The 17252-nt window shown below is 38.9% G+C and overlaps 1 pseudogene; it reads left to right on the top strand.

The window, feature by feature from the left end:
• LOC102473779 (protein CDV3 homolog pseudogene) overlaps positions 1 to 16824 on the top strand; it is an 18389-nt pseudogene extending 1565 nt beyond the window's left edge.
• The last annotated feature ends 428 nt before the right edge of the window (positions 16825 to 17252 follow it).

The following is a 17252-nucleotide window of genomic DNA, read 5'->3' on the forward strand; positions in this document are numbered from 1 at the left end:
GGGCTTCCAACTCTGTCATTCCCATTTGCTCCCTGATCCAAATGATTATCTGTGGAATCTGGTTGGGAACCTCTCCCCCTTTTGTTGACATAGACTCACATTCTGAGCCCAGAAACCTCATCATCGTGTGCAACAAGGGCTCAATCACTGCCTTCTACTGTGTCCTGGGCTACCTGGGCTTCTTGGCTCTGGGGAGTTTCACTGTGGCTTTCCTGGCCAGGAACCTGCCTGACACATTTAATGAAGCCAAGTTCATCACATTTAGCATGCTGGTGTTCTGCAGTGTCTGGATCACATTTGTCCCTGTCTATCAGAGCTCCAAGGGGAAGTTCATGGTGGCTATGGAAGTCTTCTCCATTTTGGCCTCCAGTGCAGGGTTCCTAGGCTGCATCTTTGCCCCCAAGTGCTACATTATTCTGTTAAAACCTGATAGGAACTCCTGGAAATCTTTAAGAAAAATTAGAGGCTTCAAATAAAATCTAAGGTTTATAGCATAATACTGTGTCACAATTTTAAGGATGAACCAGAAATGTACTGATTTTATATTCTCATATTATAATGTAACTGAAAATGACTAACTTCTTAAATTCATTGTTAAAACAATTCTTGTATACATCTCATCTCTGACAGTTATTATACTTTTAACTATGATTGGTTTCTTAGATTAATGGATATTTCTTACATTATGTGTATTGATTAATGGCAAAACTTTTATTAATTATTTAGTATTCATTCTGTTCTCCTAGAAAATTTTTACTTCTCTATAGTCAGGAATATCTTTAGTTCCATATCTGGTTTATTGATTTGTATCTTCTCTCTCTTTTCTAGAAATGCTTTCTTTATTTACCTTTATTATTTTGATTACTACTATTTATTTTAATTTGACTGGAGAGTGAGGGAGAGTGAGGATGCAAGCAACCAGGTCTGAGACTCAAATTGTGGTCCTCCATTTGGAAGTCCAGTGCTCTCAACTACTATGCCATCTGCTGGCCACTGAAATTCAAAAATGATGCCAAGAACATAGACTGAAGAAAGAACAGTACTTCAATAAATGGTGCTGGAGACAGTGGCTATCCATGTCAGAAAGAACAAATTGCAAACTTATATGTAAGACACAAAACAGGACAACAGAAGAAAAAAAGGGAAAATTCCTCAAGTATTGATCAGGGCACAGATTTTTTGAAGAAGACCTGATAATCTTAGGCAACAAAAGCAAACATATACAGCTGGATATTATAGCAAACTAAAATTATTCTGCATAGCAAATCAACAGGGTGAAGAGAAATGCTTCAGGAGAGTGTAAATGTATTGTCAGTCTATTCATCTAATGAAGGATTCATATTCAATGTTTGTAAGAATGTCTATGAGCCCAAACCAAAACCAAAAAATGATAAAAGAACACCCTGATTACAAAATTAAGTCAAGACATAAACATTTCTAAACAAAGCATTTAATGGTCAAGTATGTGAAAAAAAGCTCAATATCACTAATTACCAACAAAGTATAAATCAAAACTACAATGAGGTTTCACTTTAGCCTAGTTAGAATAACCATTTTCTATGAGATAAGGAATAACGAATGCCAAGTGATAAAACATGACACACTGCAATGTTAACTTACATGGAAAGGTTTAGAGTTTATATCTCGAGACCTCCAGGAATGTTCTGGGCATAAGTCTACCCACAATGTGGGACTGGATGAGGCTGCAGCTATATCACGTGTTGAGACACTTTTGGAAGTGCCTGTTTCTCAATAGATCTCTTGTCCTCATTTTGTCTCTTTTACTAATAGAAAGAATAAACTTCCAAGCAGTCTTTTTATTTTTTTTCAGGGTATGTTTGCCAGAAGGCACATGTGCTCATAAATGACACAGAAACAGAGAGAAGGAAAATGAGAAATTACTCTCCTCTGGGGGATAGCCATACCACAATTCATTCTCCTCTAAACATTTTGAGCACACACACAAACATATACACATGCTCAGTTTGACTTATAAGCTGCTGGGTCTAAAATTCAAGCCATAATCAGTCATGCAGGAGTCCAGAGCCTTAACCACCACACCACCTGCTGGCCACTTTGAAACAATTTTTCAAAATAAACAAGGCTGGGTAGTAGGTGGCATGATGAGGGTGCTGGATCCCACATGGTCAACTGCATGGTTCAATTCCTGGAATGGATGGCTTAAAAACTGCACTGGGCTCCTACTTGTCTCTGAACTTTAGGTTTGTTTCTTGGGACTTTAAGAAGAACTTGCACCCCTCTCTACCCCATCTGGAGACCGGTTCAAGCCAGCGGCAATGCCAAACACCAAGCTGCATGTGGCTGCAGGACCTAATGGATGGGACCTGTGACTTATCCTCTACACCTTCCACACTTGCCTTTGGACTCTGAGAATTTCAGAGCTTTGAATAGCACATGGCAGGCATTGTGCAATGTTTTTTTTTGTTTGTTTGTTTTTGTTTTTTTGTTTTCTCCTGAGGTGAAGCTTATTAGGTCAGGTGTAGGCTCACCATTCCCAGGTCACCCAGGACCAGTGACAACAGTGCATGGGTAAGCAACAAGTAGGGAGACCAGAAAAGAGATCAATAATTTTCTAATTCTGTACACCTTTTAACACTCAGAGACAAATTGAATAAGTTAGGAAGGAACGTCCAGATCACCAGATGACTATGAACAATCGCAGAGTCTTAAGAAATATGAGCAAACAACAAAAAGCTTCTCTCCCAAGGGAAATTGTCAAGCCCATATCACCCATAGTCAATATAATGAACATCATGGACATGTCAGATAAGCAATTCAGAATATTTGTAGTGACCAAACTGAGATGGAAGAGAAAAGAGACAATAAGCTCCAGGTGATGAGGAAGTCTTTTCATGATTTGAAAGTATAAATAGACACCTTAAAAAAGAACAAGATGGAAGGTCTAGGGTTAAAGAAGGTGCTACAAAAGAATCAAATCCTCCCTTAAAAATATTAAAAGTAGATTAGATTAGGCAGAGGATCGAATCTTGAATGTAGAAGACAAAATATCTGACCTAGAAAAAAGTTTCAAGAAAATTGAGAAAACAACCAAGAAAAGTGAGGATAATATACAAGGAGTATTAGATACCATCAAGTGCCCCAACATACAGAAAATTGGTATCTCACAAGAAGAAGAAAATAATAAGGGCATTGATAATTTATTCCATGAAATTTTGGAAGAAAATTTTCCAAATCTAGAAAGGCATTCAAATATCCAGACCAAGAATACATAGGACCCCAAGTAGAATGAACGCAAGAAGATCCTCTCCAAGGCACATTGTAACCTGATTGGCAAAAACAACAAAGACAAGATAACAAAGTTGACAAGAAGGAAATGTCAAGCTACTTACAAAGGCCACCCCATCAGTCTAACAATGGACCTCTTGGCGGAAACAATGCAACAAGGAAAGAAAGGGGAAATGTAGTCAAAGTGTTGAATGAAAAACATTTTCAACCAAGAATACTATACTTGGCAAGATTATCTTTCATAAGGGAACAAAAGATAAAAAACATTCTCAGATAAACAAAATCTGAAGAAATATACCAACTCCAGACCAGCTCGTCCAGAGATTCTGAAGAAAGTGCTATACCAGGAAAACAAAAGTCAGACAGACAGTTATATGAGAACAAAAAGCAACCAATAAAATGGCTCACTTAATGATAGAAACAGTTCTGGAAATATTGATAATAATATTGAATGTCAATGGATTAAATTCTCCCATTTAGAGACACAGACAGGCCGAATGGATAATAAAGCAGAAACCCTCTATCTGTTGCCTACAAGAAACTCACATTATGAATAAAGACATACATAGACTAAAAGTGAAGGGCTAGAAAAAGATACTCCAGGCAAATGGAAATCAAAAAAGGGCTGGAGTTGTGATATTGATTTCAGAAAAAAAATAGGCTTCAAGTCTAAGACTGTAAGAAGAGACAAAGATGGGAACTATGTAATAATAAATGGGGTAATCCAGCAAGAAGACATAACATTTACAAATATCTATACACCCCAACTCAGGAGCACCTAAATATGTGAAGGAAAGACTGCTGGAGATAAAAGGAGAGATAGTGAGCAACACGATAATTGTTGGAGATATCAACACCCCATTATCTCCTTTAGACAAATCTTCCAGGCAAAAATAAATAGAGAGATAAAGGACCTAAATGATACTATAAATTGAATGGGCTTGATAAATATCTATAGAACTTTCCACCCTAAGTCCAGAAAATGTACATCACCCAGGCATAGAACCTTTTCAAAGATTGGCTATATGATAGAACACAAATCAAGCCTTTACAGTTTTAAAAGCATAGAAATTATATCCAGCATCTTCTCTGACCATGATGGAATTAAACTCAAGATTAATTTCAAGAATAACCCTAAAAAATACACAAACACATGGAAACTGAACAACTTCCCACTGAATGAATTTTTAACTACTGACAAAATTAAGTCTGAAATCAAAAAAATGTATGGAAACAAATAAGAATGAGTACAGAAGTTGCCATAATTTATAGGACAAAGCAAAAGCAGTCATAAGAGAGATTCATAGCAATTAGTGCATATAAGAAAAGATGGAAAGGTGGCAAATAGATAACCTAACATCATGCCTCAGGGAATTGGAAAAACAACAACAACAAAAAAAAACTAAAAATGCCAGGCAAAAAGAAATAATAAAAGTTCGAACAGAAATAAATGAAATAGAAAATAAACAAACCATACAGAAAATAAATGAAAGCAAAAGCTGATTCTTTGAAAATATTAACGAGATCGACACATCATTGGCTAGACTGATAAAGGAGACGAAAGAAAGAAACCAAATAAATCAAATATGTGATAAAATAGTCAACATTACAACAGACATAATAGAAATACAAAGTATCATTAGAGAGTACTATAAGTGATTATATGCAAACAAACAGGGTAACTTGGAGGAGATGGACAAATTCCTGGATGTATACAGTCTACCAAGATTGAATCAGGAGGACATAGAAAACCTGAATAGACCTATAACAAGTCAGGAGATTGAAGCATTAATAAATAAGATCCCAACAAAGAAAAGCCCAGGTCTAGATGGCTTCTCTTCTGAATTCTACAAAATCTTTAAGGAAGAGTTAATCCCTATCCTACTCAAGTTATTTCTAAAGATTCAAAAGGAAAAAAAACCTTTCCAAATTCATTTTATGAAGCTTCCATCATCGTCATCCCCAAAACAGATAAGGGCATAACAAAAAAGGAAAACTACCAACCAATATCGTTGATGAATACAGATGCAAAAATTCTCAACGAGATACTCGCATATCATATGCAACAACATATAACAAAAAATATTTATCACGACCAGGTAGGCTTTATTCCACGGATGCAAGGGTGGTTCAACATATGTAAGACTGTAAATGTAATACACCAAATTAACAGAAAGAAAGATAAAAACCATATGATCATCTCAATTGATATGGAGAAAGCATTTGATAAAATACAGCATCTTTTCATGATTAAGACCCTCAGAAAGATTAGTATGGAACGGTCATTTCTCAATACAATAAAAGCCATCTATGAAAAACCTACAACTAACATTATACTGAATGGAGAAAATCTAAAATCTTTTCCACTAAAAACAGGTACTAGGCAAGGCTGCCCACTTTCTCCACTGCTTTTAATATAGTGCTGGAAATCTTAGCTAATGCAATCAGAAAAGAGAACAATATAAAAGGCATTTGAATAGGCAAAGAAGACTTGAAAATATCTTTATTTGCAGATGACATGGTAGTATACTTAGAAGACCCAAAGGTCTCCATGAAAAAACCTCTCGAAGTAATAAGCGAATACAATAAAGTGGCAGATTACAAAATCAACATCCAGAAATTTATAGCATTTCTATATATGAACAACTTGAACATAGTAGAGCTGAAGAAAAGGATTCCTTTCATTATAGTCATACAAATGTATAAGATACCTAGATATAAACCTAACTAAGGAAGTCAAAGACCTTTATAAAGAAAACTATGAAAATCTTTAAAAAGATAGTGAAAGTGACATAAAGAAGTGGAAGGACATCCCATATTTTTGGATTGGAAGAATTAACATAATCAAAATGGCAATACTACCCAAATTAATCTACATATGTAATACAATTCCAAACAAAATACCTGAGATATTCTTCACAGATCTAGAAAAGACAATTAGAATTTTGGGGGGAATCATAAAAGACCTCATATTGCCAAAGCAATTCTGTGCAGGAAGAGTGGAGTGGGCGGCATATCACTCTCTGATCCCAATATATATTATAAAGCTGTGATCATCAAAACAGCATGGTATTGGCACAAAAACAGACATGTGGACTAATGGAGTAGAATAGAGACCCCAGGAATAAATTCCCAATCATTCAGTCAGCTGATTTTTGACAAGGGGTACCAGTCAATTCAGTGGGAAAAGGAAAAAGGAAAACCTCTTTAGTAAATGATGTTGGAAAAACTGGGTATCCACCTGTAAAAAGATGAACCTGAACCCCCATCTTTCACCATTAACAAAAGTCAACTCAAAAGGGATCAAAGATCTGAACCTAAGACCTCAAACTATAGAACTACTGGTGGAAAATGCTGGGGAAACTCTGGGAGACATTGGAGAAGTTATACTTCTTAAATAAGACTCCCAAAGCCCAGGCAATAATCCCTAAAATAGTCAAGTGGGATTACATTAGACTGAGAAGTTTCTGCTCAGCAAAGGAAACAGTAACAAGTGTGAATCAACAATGCTCAGAATGGTTTATTACTTGTTCATGATAACATGTATAGTATTCTCAACTGGACTGGTCTGAAAAGTATTTTATGTTGGGTAAAGTCTTTTTACAAGCAAAATGATAAATAGTGATTGAATGTTTTAAAAATAATTGAAATTAGGGGAACCAACAGTTAGCGTAATGGCTATGTCACTGGACTCCCACGTAGTCAACCGCGGTTCACGTCCCAGATCCGGTGGCTTAAAACTCACGCTGGGCGCGTGTGCGTGCGTGCCCAAGATCCCGAGAGGAGAATGGAGGAGAAGGGATTGCAGCGTGACCATCCCCCCTGGGGGGTGATTTCTTGCTTTCTGTCTCTATGTCTCTCTGTGTCTGTCTGGTGAGTGCACATGCCCTATAGCAAAAATCTCTCCAAAATAAATAAATAAATAAATAAAAATAATTGAAATTAGGACCAGCAGATGGCGTAATGGCTATATCGCTATATTCCCATGTAGTCAACTGCAGTTCAAGTTCCAGACCCGATGGCTTAAACTCACATCCGGCACGAGTGCGTGCATGCCCAAAATACCAAGAGGAGAATGGAGGAGAAGGGATTGTAGTATAGTCATCCCCCGGGAGGATGGTTTCTCACTTTCTCTTTGTCTCTCTCTGTCTTTCTGGTGAGCACACATGTCCTATAGCAAAAATAATAAATAAACAGAATAATAATAATAATCTGGAAAAAAATGTAAAGCTATTGGTTGATTATGATGGGGATTTTAATGTCTTTGTATTGACTGATGTGTGTAGTATTCCTTCAGGAAAAAGAAATGTAATACACTGTAAAGTTATATATGATTCAATGTAATATAAACAAGGTTATGATAATAATAAATAAATTTATAAAAAAAGAAACATATGCACTGTACATGTGTGCACGCATACCGAAAATATTGCAAAGAGAAAGGAGAAGTGATTGTGGCTTGCCCATATCCCTTAACAGGTGCTTTCTCATTATCTCTCTCTCTCTCTCTCTCTCTCTCTCTCTTACTCTGACTCTCTCCAGTGGCAAGTGCACGTGCCCTATAGCAAAAATTAAAAACAAAAAACCCAGACTCACTGCATTCTGAGTCAATAGTTTAGAGCAGTGCCTGTTATTAAAGATGGTCCAGGAAATTCCATGGGGGTCCCTTTGAGCATGACCACTGTTCCTCCTCCAGCTGTGGTTGTGGATGTATGGAGCTGCACCCCACCAAAAGATCAGCAAAGGCTGGGAGGCCAGGAGGAGAGGCTAGAATGCCTGGGCTGGCCATGATCCTGCAAGTTTTCCTATCATTGAATGAGTCTCACAAGTCCCTAAGTCTCCTTCTGCAGTCTGGAGCATCCTTAGGCAGAGAAGAAAGCCCTGGAAAGCATCTCTGGGCTGACCTGGTCTCCTGGGTTTGGGCATGGGTCCCAAAATATTTCCTTTGTTTCTCTTTCATTTCTTTTTCTCTTTTTCTTTTTTTCTCTCTTTCTTTCTTTCTTCCTCCACTCTTTTTTGTTTTTTTTTTTTAATTTGTCATTTGGCTTTTTCTTAGTTTAAGTCTTATGATGACATATTTTACAAATTTATGCTGCCAGTATTATCTCCTTATTTTAATCCTTCTAATAAGTTGGCAAAAGTACCATTACCAATAACACATATACTGAACTTCTAGTTTTTATGTGATTTTGAACAGTTGTCTGAAGATAAGTATGAAATATAACTTAGTCTGACTTAGATAATGAAGAATTCAAGAGCCAGCATGTGGTATGGTGATTATGACGCTGGACTCTCCCATGGCTAACTACAATTTAGGTAAAGGACTTGGTAGCTTGATTTCTTACTCTCCCTCTCTTTGGTCAAGTTTTAAAATAAAATAATAATCATAATAATAATGATTAAATAATTCTTTAAAAACTTATCCAAAGGTAAAACTTAACTTGATGCTAAATTTCAACACACTGATTTATTTACTTATTTTTTAAAGAATTATTTTATTCAATTTTACTCATTCATTCATTTATTTTAATTTAACCAGAGAGACAGAGAGAAAAGTGAGAAAGCAAGCTGCCACGTCCAGGACTTGAACCATGGTCAGCCATGTGGGAGTGTCCAGCCCATTAACCACCATGCCACTTGCTGATTCTATCACACTGGTTTTCAGAAGCATCTGATCTTACAAATCATTTATAAAATATGTAAAATGTTACATTTTTTTATTTGATAGTATACACAAACCACACTAAAATGTCTTTCAGTAAGTAAAACACAGTGTTTTGGTTGCTTTCTGTCTCTATGTCTCTCTCTGTCTGGTGAGCGCATGTGCCCTATAGAGAAAACCTCTCCAAAAAAAAAAAGGCACTGTTTCAGATACAGGGAATTCTAATTGGATTGGCAGAGTTAATACCAAAAATATAAAATAGAAATCAGTAGCTTACTTCAGTCCTTGCCTTAAATTGGTTAATTAACACAAAATAAAACACAGGTGAGTCTGCTTGGTTTTGAATAGTGAAGGGATTTCCCCAGTATTTATATATTCATATAATCAGTTACATATAAGCCTAAAGAAAAAAAAAAGTCTCCTGTAGATTTTTGCTTTTTTATGAAAGGTTTTCACTTTAGGGCATGTGCACTTTCTGGAGAAAAGAGATACAGACAGATAGTGAGAAGGAAAGAAATCATTCCTCAGGAAGGATGGCCATGCCATAATCACTTCTCATCCACTCTCCACCTGGGATCTTGGGCACATATCAAAGTGCGTCTGGTGTGATTTTCAAGCCACTAGGTCTGGAACATAAGTCACAGTCAACAATGTGGGAGTCCAGCGATTTTCCCCATGTCATCTCCTTTTTTCAGTAAGTTTTGAGATGGCATTCACAATTTTCATACAAAGATGAGCATTACTAATGGTTTACCAATTATATATTAGGGAAAACAGTGGAAGCATTTATCAAATGGAAATTACTACTAAAATTTGTAAAACTAACAACATTCATTTAATCATAAGCCAGTCTTATCTACAATAGGACTGTCCAACAAAAATATCCCATCAGCCAATCATTTGAATTATGGCATGGAATACACATAAAAAGATGAGACATGGGGCCAGAAGGGGCCAGAAGGTGGTGTGATGGCTGAGGCACTGAATTTCTACATGACTGACCATGTTTTGAGTCCCAGACCTGGAGGCATTCTTTTTCACTTTATTTTTTTCTCCCTCTGTCTCTCTCCAGTCAAATTAAAAAGTAATAAAAACTAAAGGAATTAAAAGAAAAAATAATTCTCTTTTAAGAAAATTAAGACATTTCTGTCTTGACATAAGTAAGGGAGTGGCCAATTATATTTTTTTAGAGAGAGTTTTGCACATGCCCTCAAAAGAGAATCAGAGAGAGAGAAAGTGAGAAATCACTCATGGGGATGGGGGTGAATGCCCACACTGCAGTCCCTACTTCTCCATTCTCCTCTCAGGATTTGGGACATGTGTGTACACATATTTGGTGTGACATTCAAGCTTCCAGGTACAGGACTTAAATAACATTCAGCCATGTGGGAATCCAGAACCTTACCCACTAGGCCACCTGCTGTCCAGGCAGTCACCAACTATTACTCATGAGTAGCTTTTTCAAGATAAGCTCTCAACTCTGCTCTTTCTGCCTTCTTTTTAATGCCAGTGAAAATCATGTTTGTTCCTGGAAGATACTTTCTGGGATCTATATCTTCTCCCCAGGTGATGGATGCCTTTGCCCTTGTTGGTATCTGCATAAGTGAATCCAGGGACCTGACTTGTCTTATACCCAAGAATACTAGAGACTAGGGCCAGTCTTGTGCTCATCTCTGTTTTTCATGGTGTAGCACTGGGCACGTTTTGAACAAAACCCTTCTTGCTGGGAGCCAGCAGGTTGTGTGGTGGTTAGGGCACTGGACTCCCACATGGCTGACTGCAGTTTGACTCCTAGGTCTGGCATCTTGAAAAACATGCTGGATGCATATGTATCACATATCCAAAATCCCAAGAAGAGAATGGAGGAGAATGATGTGGCCATCCCCCCCACCAGGGGTGATACCTCATTTCCCTTCTGTCTGTCTCTGTGTGTGTCTCTCTCTAGCAAATGAATGCCCTCTATGGAAAAAAAAGGAAAAAGAAAAATGATCAAAACCAAACAAACTTTTTGCATTTTTCGATATCACAAATTTTTTAATTCTCTCTTTTGTTGTTCATGCTACAAATGTTCCTGCTCAGAAGTCAGATGTTCTTCTCTGTGTCCTAAAATATTTTTTAAACCCCCTCCAGAGAAGGGAAGTGAGTGACCCTTTCTCAGAAATATATAAGTCTCATAGGGAGGATTGATGCAGAGAATAAACAGCCAATTGTTACAGAGTATTAATACTGAATTTTATTTTAGGAAACTGGAATAAATCCTTCTCATACTGTGCTGAAGGGTAACACTGACCTCTCTTTACATCCTATAAATATTTTGTAAAATGGTAAGTTGCCTATATGTAAAAATTTGAGTTAAATAAGGTGAATACAAGCTACTGCAGGGTTTTGTAGGGACTTTAATATAATAAATATAAATTCCCAGTAAAGGAATATGCAGTATTTATCAAATATCCACAATAAAATTATATTTTAAGAAATATACATTAAAGTCAGCAGGTGTCTTGGTGGTTAGGGCACTGGACTCACACATGGTTGACTATGGACCTGGTGGCTTGCTTTCTTACTCCCCTCCCCTTTCTCTGTCATTTTGGTAAATTAAAATAATAATTATAATAAATGAACAAATTTTTCAAAAATCAAATAGACATTAATATTCACTAGGGTTTTAGTGTCCTGTAGAAATGAAGGTCTTTGATTCTTTAAATTTTGTTAACTCTAAGAAAATAGGAAATTTATTCAGCATTGAACTTTATTGCTAAAAGAGGGTAGTATGGATCCAGCAAGTGATGTGGGAGTTATGCTTTGGATTCCACATTGCAACATCTTGGTTTGAGTCACACATGGGACAGCTTGAAAATTGTGTTGCATGTACGCCATAGTCCTGAGAGTAAAAACAGAGGAGAAAGGATTGCAGCAGGGCCAATCCTTCTGGGGTATAATTTTTTTCACTTTCTCTCTTTCTCTCTCTTTCTGGTCAAATGTGTATGCTCTAAGAAAAAAAAATACTCTCAAATTAAAAAATATATATGCATATATGAGAATATAACAAAGTAATATGTTCACTAGATTTTGCTACAAGGAGAAAAGAAAAACAATAACATGATCACTATCATATTTGAGTCCATTTCATCCACATGTAAAGTACAAACTCCTCTCTAAACCTCTGTGCACCTGTGAAAACAGGGACTAAACCACAGGGAGTTTCCATGTGAGAAAGAAAAGAGCTTAATATAAAAACCATGTCTGGAAAAAATAAGGGGAATAATCAGAGATTAGAAATTAGAGCTCCTCCAGCTTCACCTGGACTGGTGACTCTAGATTGCCACAAGGCCACACAAGCCTTAGGTAGAGTGTCTTCTGGGTATTAAAAACCAAGGGGTCAGGAGCTCTTGGGAGTAGAAAACAGAACTAAGCAACAAGATTTGAACTCTTTTCTCCAACCACATGCTCATTCTCAACCTTATTTACCTGTTGTGCCTACTGGCACTCTGAAGAGTATTTTTTAGAAGGATTTCTATTTTGCAAATAAAAATGTAGAAGCACCAATGTAGGCACACCTCCTCACTATGTGAGTAGGAGAAGGAGGAGCACAGTGGAGTGGGGACTTTCATCACATCACCCCTTCAAGGCTCAGTGGGCAGGACAAGAACCCTCTGCTCCTGGCTCTCAGTTATCACTTTCCCACTTACAATTAAATGATAGGGGCAGGCCAGACCAAGGCCTTGTGGCTTAGGCAGCTGGATCCTACCAAGCTGACCCTGTGGTTTAAGTCCCATACCTGTTGGCTGGAGAAACACAAAGGGTCAGTGGGTGCTCATGACCCAAATACTGAAGGGTTGACCAGGTGGAAGAGAAGAGTTGGCAATGTGATCATTCCTCATGGCCTGCTTTCTTACTTCCCATCTTTTTGGTGAGTTCATATCCCCTCTGGCAAATTAAAAAAAAAAAAAAAAAAAAACATCATGCTTTGAGATTCTGTTGTGACTAACAATGACACTGGAGGACCTCACAAGAAAAGTGGAGAAATAAGGCTTGAACATACAGATCTAAACTTCTTCCTAGAGTGTGGTCTATTGAGCTGTGACCTCTGTATGAGCAGTCTCTGCATCAAAATCATCTCCACTACGCCACCTACTGGCCTCATCACAGCCATTTCCAATGTGAAAGTTCCTGACAGCTCCTGCTCTGTATAGTCTGTCTCTGTATCAGCTCAGGTGAGTAAAGGGTGGAAAGGGCCAAAATCACTATTGTGTTCCCAAATATTCCCTGATGGAAGAGACTACCTGAGATGAACATCTGCTCATATGGATTAAAGTGTTGCACTTCATCAGGGTCAGCAGATGGTGTTATGGTTGAGTCACTGGACTTCAACATGGTCAACCATGGTTTGAGTCCCAGACCTGGTGGCTTGCTTTCTTATTTTTCCTCTCCCTCTCTCTCTGTGCATGTGTGTGTCTTTCTCTCTAATGAACATATGTATCCTGTAGTAAATTGAAAAATAACAATAATGACTACAAAAATAAATAAATAGTTCTAGAAAAAGAAAGTGCAGCACTTAGTGACAGAATCTATCAAGGTCTTGGACTGGAAAAATCACAAGCCTCTGCAGAGTTCATTTATTTAGATCTCAAGTATTCTGTTTTTGACTCATGAAACCAAAAGTTGAACTAGACCCTGCCACATTGATGTAATCACTAGAGCACCACTGTGAGATATGGAGCCACATGGGAACCTAGGAAGTTCTAGGTTTCAGATCCTGAGTCTGAGAATGCAGGGTATTCCTTGGGGGTGCTCCAGTGACTGTGCTGACCTGCAGCCCCTGGTGGAGATTATGCAGTGACAAGACCCTGCTGTTGGTGGTGTATGTGTTCTCTCTCACACACTCTCTCTCTTTTTCTTGTCTCCATAAGTCATAAAGCAAATAAATAAAATTAAATAAAATGTTGAACCAGGTCATTGTTCCACAATGTTGCCAGTTTCACAACACTGAAGTTATGTAAAAATATTCTTCTATAAACATGCTGAGAATCTTGGATGAGTGGGTATCTTTCTAAGTCAATCTAAGAGTGCTACAAAATGCAATTCTATTGAAGGATGGGGTATGGGAAAGACTTTAACATGCCATGAACAGGTCTTGGTAGGAAAGGAAAGAAAACATGGGTAACTTTGTTGCTTGAGCCATGGATTAATCTTGTGCTAAGGCCCAGTTGTTGTTAAAGATCCCTAACAAACAAGAGGGGATGACATGTAATGGTGATTCTAGGCTGCAAACCACAACTCAAGGCAATTCAGACAAATACACAGAAAACTAGCTCATGTTTAGTCCTAAATGTTAAAGGATTTTCTTATATTCAATATTTCTATCTGCATTTCTTATTCATAACCTGCCAGCCTGCCTTGCATAATAATGAGTATCACTTATAAAATGTTTATATCTAAGGCCAGGTAGTGGCATAGTTGTAAATGTGATGCTTTGCATAACTGACCCATATGGGATGTTCTTGCTTCACATCCAGAGACTTCCCTGAGCACTGTAGGCTCAGGTGTTCCTCTCATTTAGGGCTGGGGGTGAATCATGGCATCAAGACTGGTGTGGGTGTGGTCTCATTTTTCTCTGTTTCTCATTCTCCCTTGCTCCTGGAATATACAAATAAATAGGCTTTAAAATGTCTCTTTTTGACCAAGTCAGATGGCATGGTGGCTAAGGCAGCTAAATCTGTCATAGAAGAGTGCAGGGTTCAAGTACCAGACCTAGCAGCTTTGAAAATATGCTTGACATTTGTGCATGTGTGCACAAAATCCCAAGAGTAGAATGGAGAAGGGGTTGTGGCAAGGTCCTCCCCTCCCCTTTGGATTGGTGATTTTTACTATGCTGATGGATTTACTAAACACATCAACATGTATATAGTAAAGAAAACATGGAGCATATGCATATGGGTAGTGTGACAAATGTGCTGTTTAGTGTTCCTCTGTGGTGGTGAGCTGGGAGTGAGGCTGCACAGGGGGGATGACCATGCCACAATCCCTTCTCCATTCTCCTCTCCGGGTCTTGGGCAGGCACGCACACGAGCCTGACATGTGTTTAAGCCACCAGGTCTAGGTCTCAAACCAAGGTCGGCTACTTCAGAGTTCAGTGACATAGCCATTACACTAACTGCTGATCCCAATTTTTAAAAATAATTTTTTTGGAGAGGTTTTTGCAATAGGGCACGTGCACTCACCAGACAGAAAGAGAGAGACAGAGAGAAAGGGAGAAATCACCCCCCGGGGGGGTGGCCACGCCGCAATCCCTTTTCCTCCATTCTCCTCTCGGAATCTTAGGCACGCACGCACACGCGCCCAGCGTGAGTTTAAGCCACCGGGTCCAGGACTCAAACCACGGTCAGCTACGTGGGAGTCCAGCGACATAGCCATTACGCTAACAGTTGGTCCCTTAAAAAAATTTTTAAAGTGCGCGCTTGTGAGGGTATTAACCATTTTATTCTGGTTCAAAATAAGAACATATTTTGACATGATGGATAAATAATTAAATAAGAATGTTTCATTGAAAGCATTAGCAGAGCTCTTCAAGTATTTGTCTGAACATCGATTTTTTGTGGTATTTTTCACTGCTCAAACGTCAGTGTATTATTGAGTCAAGCAAGTAGGGGGCATTTTCTATCTAAATTGGTCACAAATACTTTTGGTATGTGTCTGCCTTCTGCATCACTGCCAAGTTATAAATATTGAGGACTTTGTTAGCTTTCAGAGAACACATTGTATGTTTAGTGTATATTAAGTACATCTGGATTTAATGTTTTCTCTTAAGATAGGAAAGGGTCTCTTGCTGGAGCTTCTGACCCTTGGGTTCCTTTTCCCCTCCAGCTGTTGGGCTGTCGGCATCTTGCACTGCAATTGAGGCAGCAGCTGGAGCCCGGGCAGGCTTGAGCGACCGAGGCAGGTGGCAGAGCCTCAGGGCGGATCGCACCACCTCTTGCTGGACAAGGGGGAGCGTCTGTCCTGCCGCACACGCAGCGACATCTCTGCAGGGTGGAGACGTCACCGTGCCTGACAGCGTGATCGCCAAACCAGCTTTGATTCTGAGCTTTGAGTCTTGAGGGCAGCGTCCTCCAATGGCGCCACCCACTGGGGGCTGAAGAGGCTGCGCCAATAGCTGAGAAGGGGGAGCAGAGCCAGGACAACTTCTTAGCCAAGAGGGACAAGAAGAAAGAGCAGAGCAACCCAGCGAGGAGCTGGCGAGCGAGGCACAGCGCCAGAGGGAGCAGGGGAGATGTAGAAGTGGTGGGCGGCAGCAGACTCATTGGCCAGGGCCACGATGGCAGGAGCTGGCGGCAGCAGGCCCTGGGGCAGCTGTCAAGGTCGTGAAGACGGACAAAGACATGTGGAAAGACTTTGAACAAAGGGGGTTGATTACTGTGGCCTCAGAGTACAGGCAATGTGAAAGAGTGAAAAGGAAGTTGATAATGAAAAAAGATAACGTACAGGTGATAACTGGGAAGAACGTAGAGGAGTTGGTGGTGGTAGTGGTGTGGAAAAATCTTCAGGTCCCTGGAATAAAAGTAGCTCTTGTACAAGGGCTTCATGACAGTAATTGTTGCAGAAACCCCAGAACTGTCCATGGCTAGCGTGTGAATAGTCCTCTTGGGGCCTGGTTAACCACAACCAGGAAAACACCACAGGAACCGCCAGAGATGTACCGTGATGCACAGTTCCCGTTGCTGCTGTCCACTGCCAAGCATGGAGATAGCGGGAGGGATAAAGAAATGAAGAGCTTTGAAGTAGTAAGACACAAAAATAGAGGTAGGGATGAGGTTTCAAAAAAACAGGCTCTTCAGCTAGACAACCAGTATGCTGTGCTTGAAAATCAGAAAACCAGCCACACACAGTACCATTAAGGAATGGTATTTACTAACCCTTCTAAGGTAACCAGACCACAACTAACCACGTAGAAGAGACATTCATTATCTGGAGCTACAGCAGCCAATGCAGACAACTCAATGCCAGTGACTCGTCCTATTGCACTATGGAAGTTTTAAGTGTCACAACTGCTCTCTTTGGATATTGGACTTAGGGAAATTTTCATTGTCATACATGTGTGAACTAGATTCAGCAGTATCCTTTCTTAACTACTCTGTGAGTACAAAAAACTAAAAAAACAAAAACAAAAACAAAAAACCTTGCAGCTGGTCATTTCACAATCTTTATGTTCAGATACTGAGTCTTTGTAAGGGTTGACTACCTCAAATTTGCTGCACTCATTGTGAACTTCATGTGGATCACAACTTCTGAATAAGAAAATTACAATAATTAAATGTCAATGTGT

This window comes from Tupaia chinensis, unplaced genomic scaffold, assembly GCF_000334495.1.
Source record: "Tupaia chinensis unplaced genomic scaffold, TupChi_1.0 Scaffold142069_1, whole genome shotgun sequence".
NCBI lineage: Eukaryota > Metazoa > Chordata > Mammalia > Scandentia > Tupaiidae > Tupaia > Tupaia belangeri.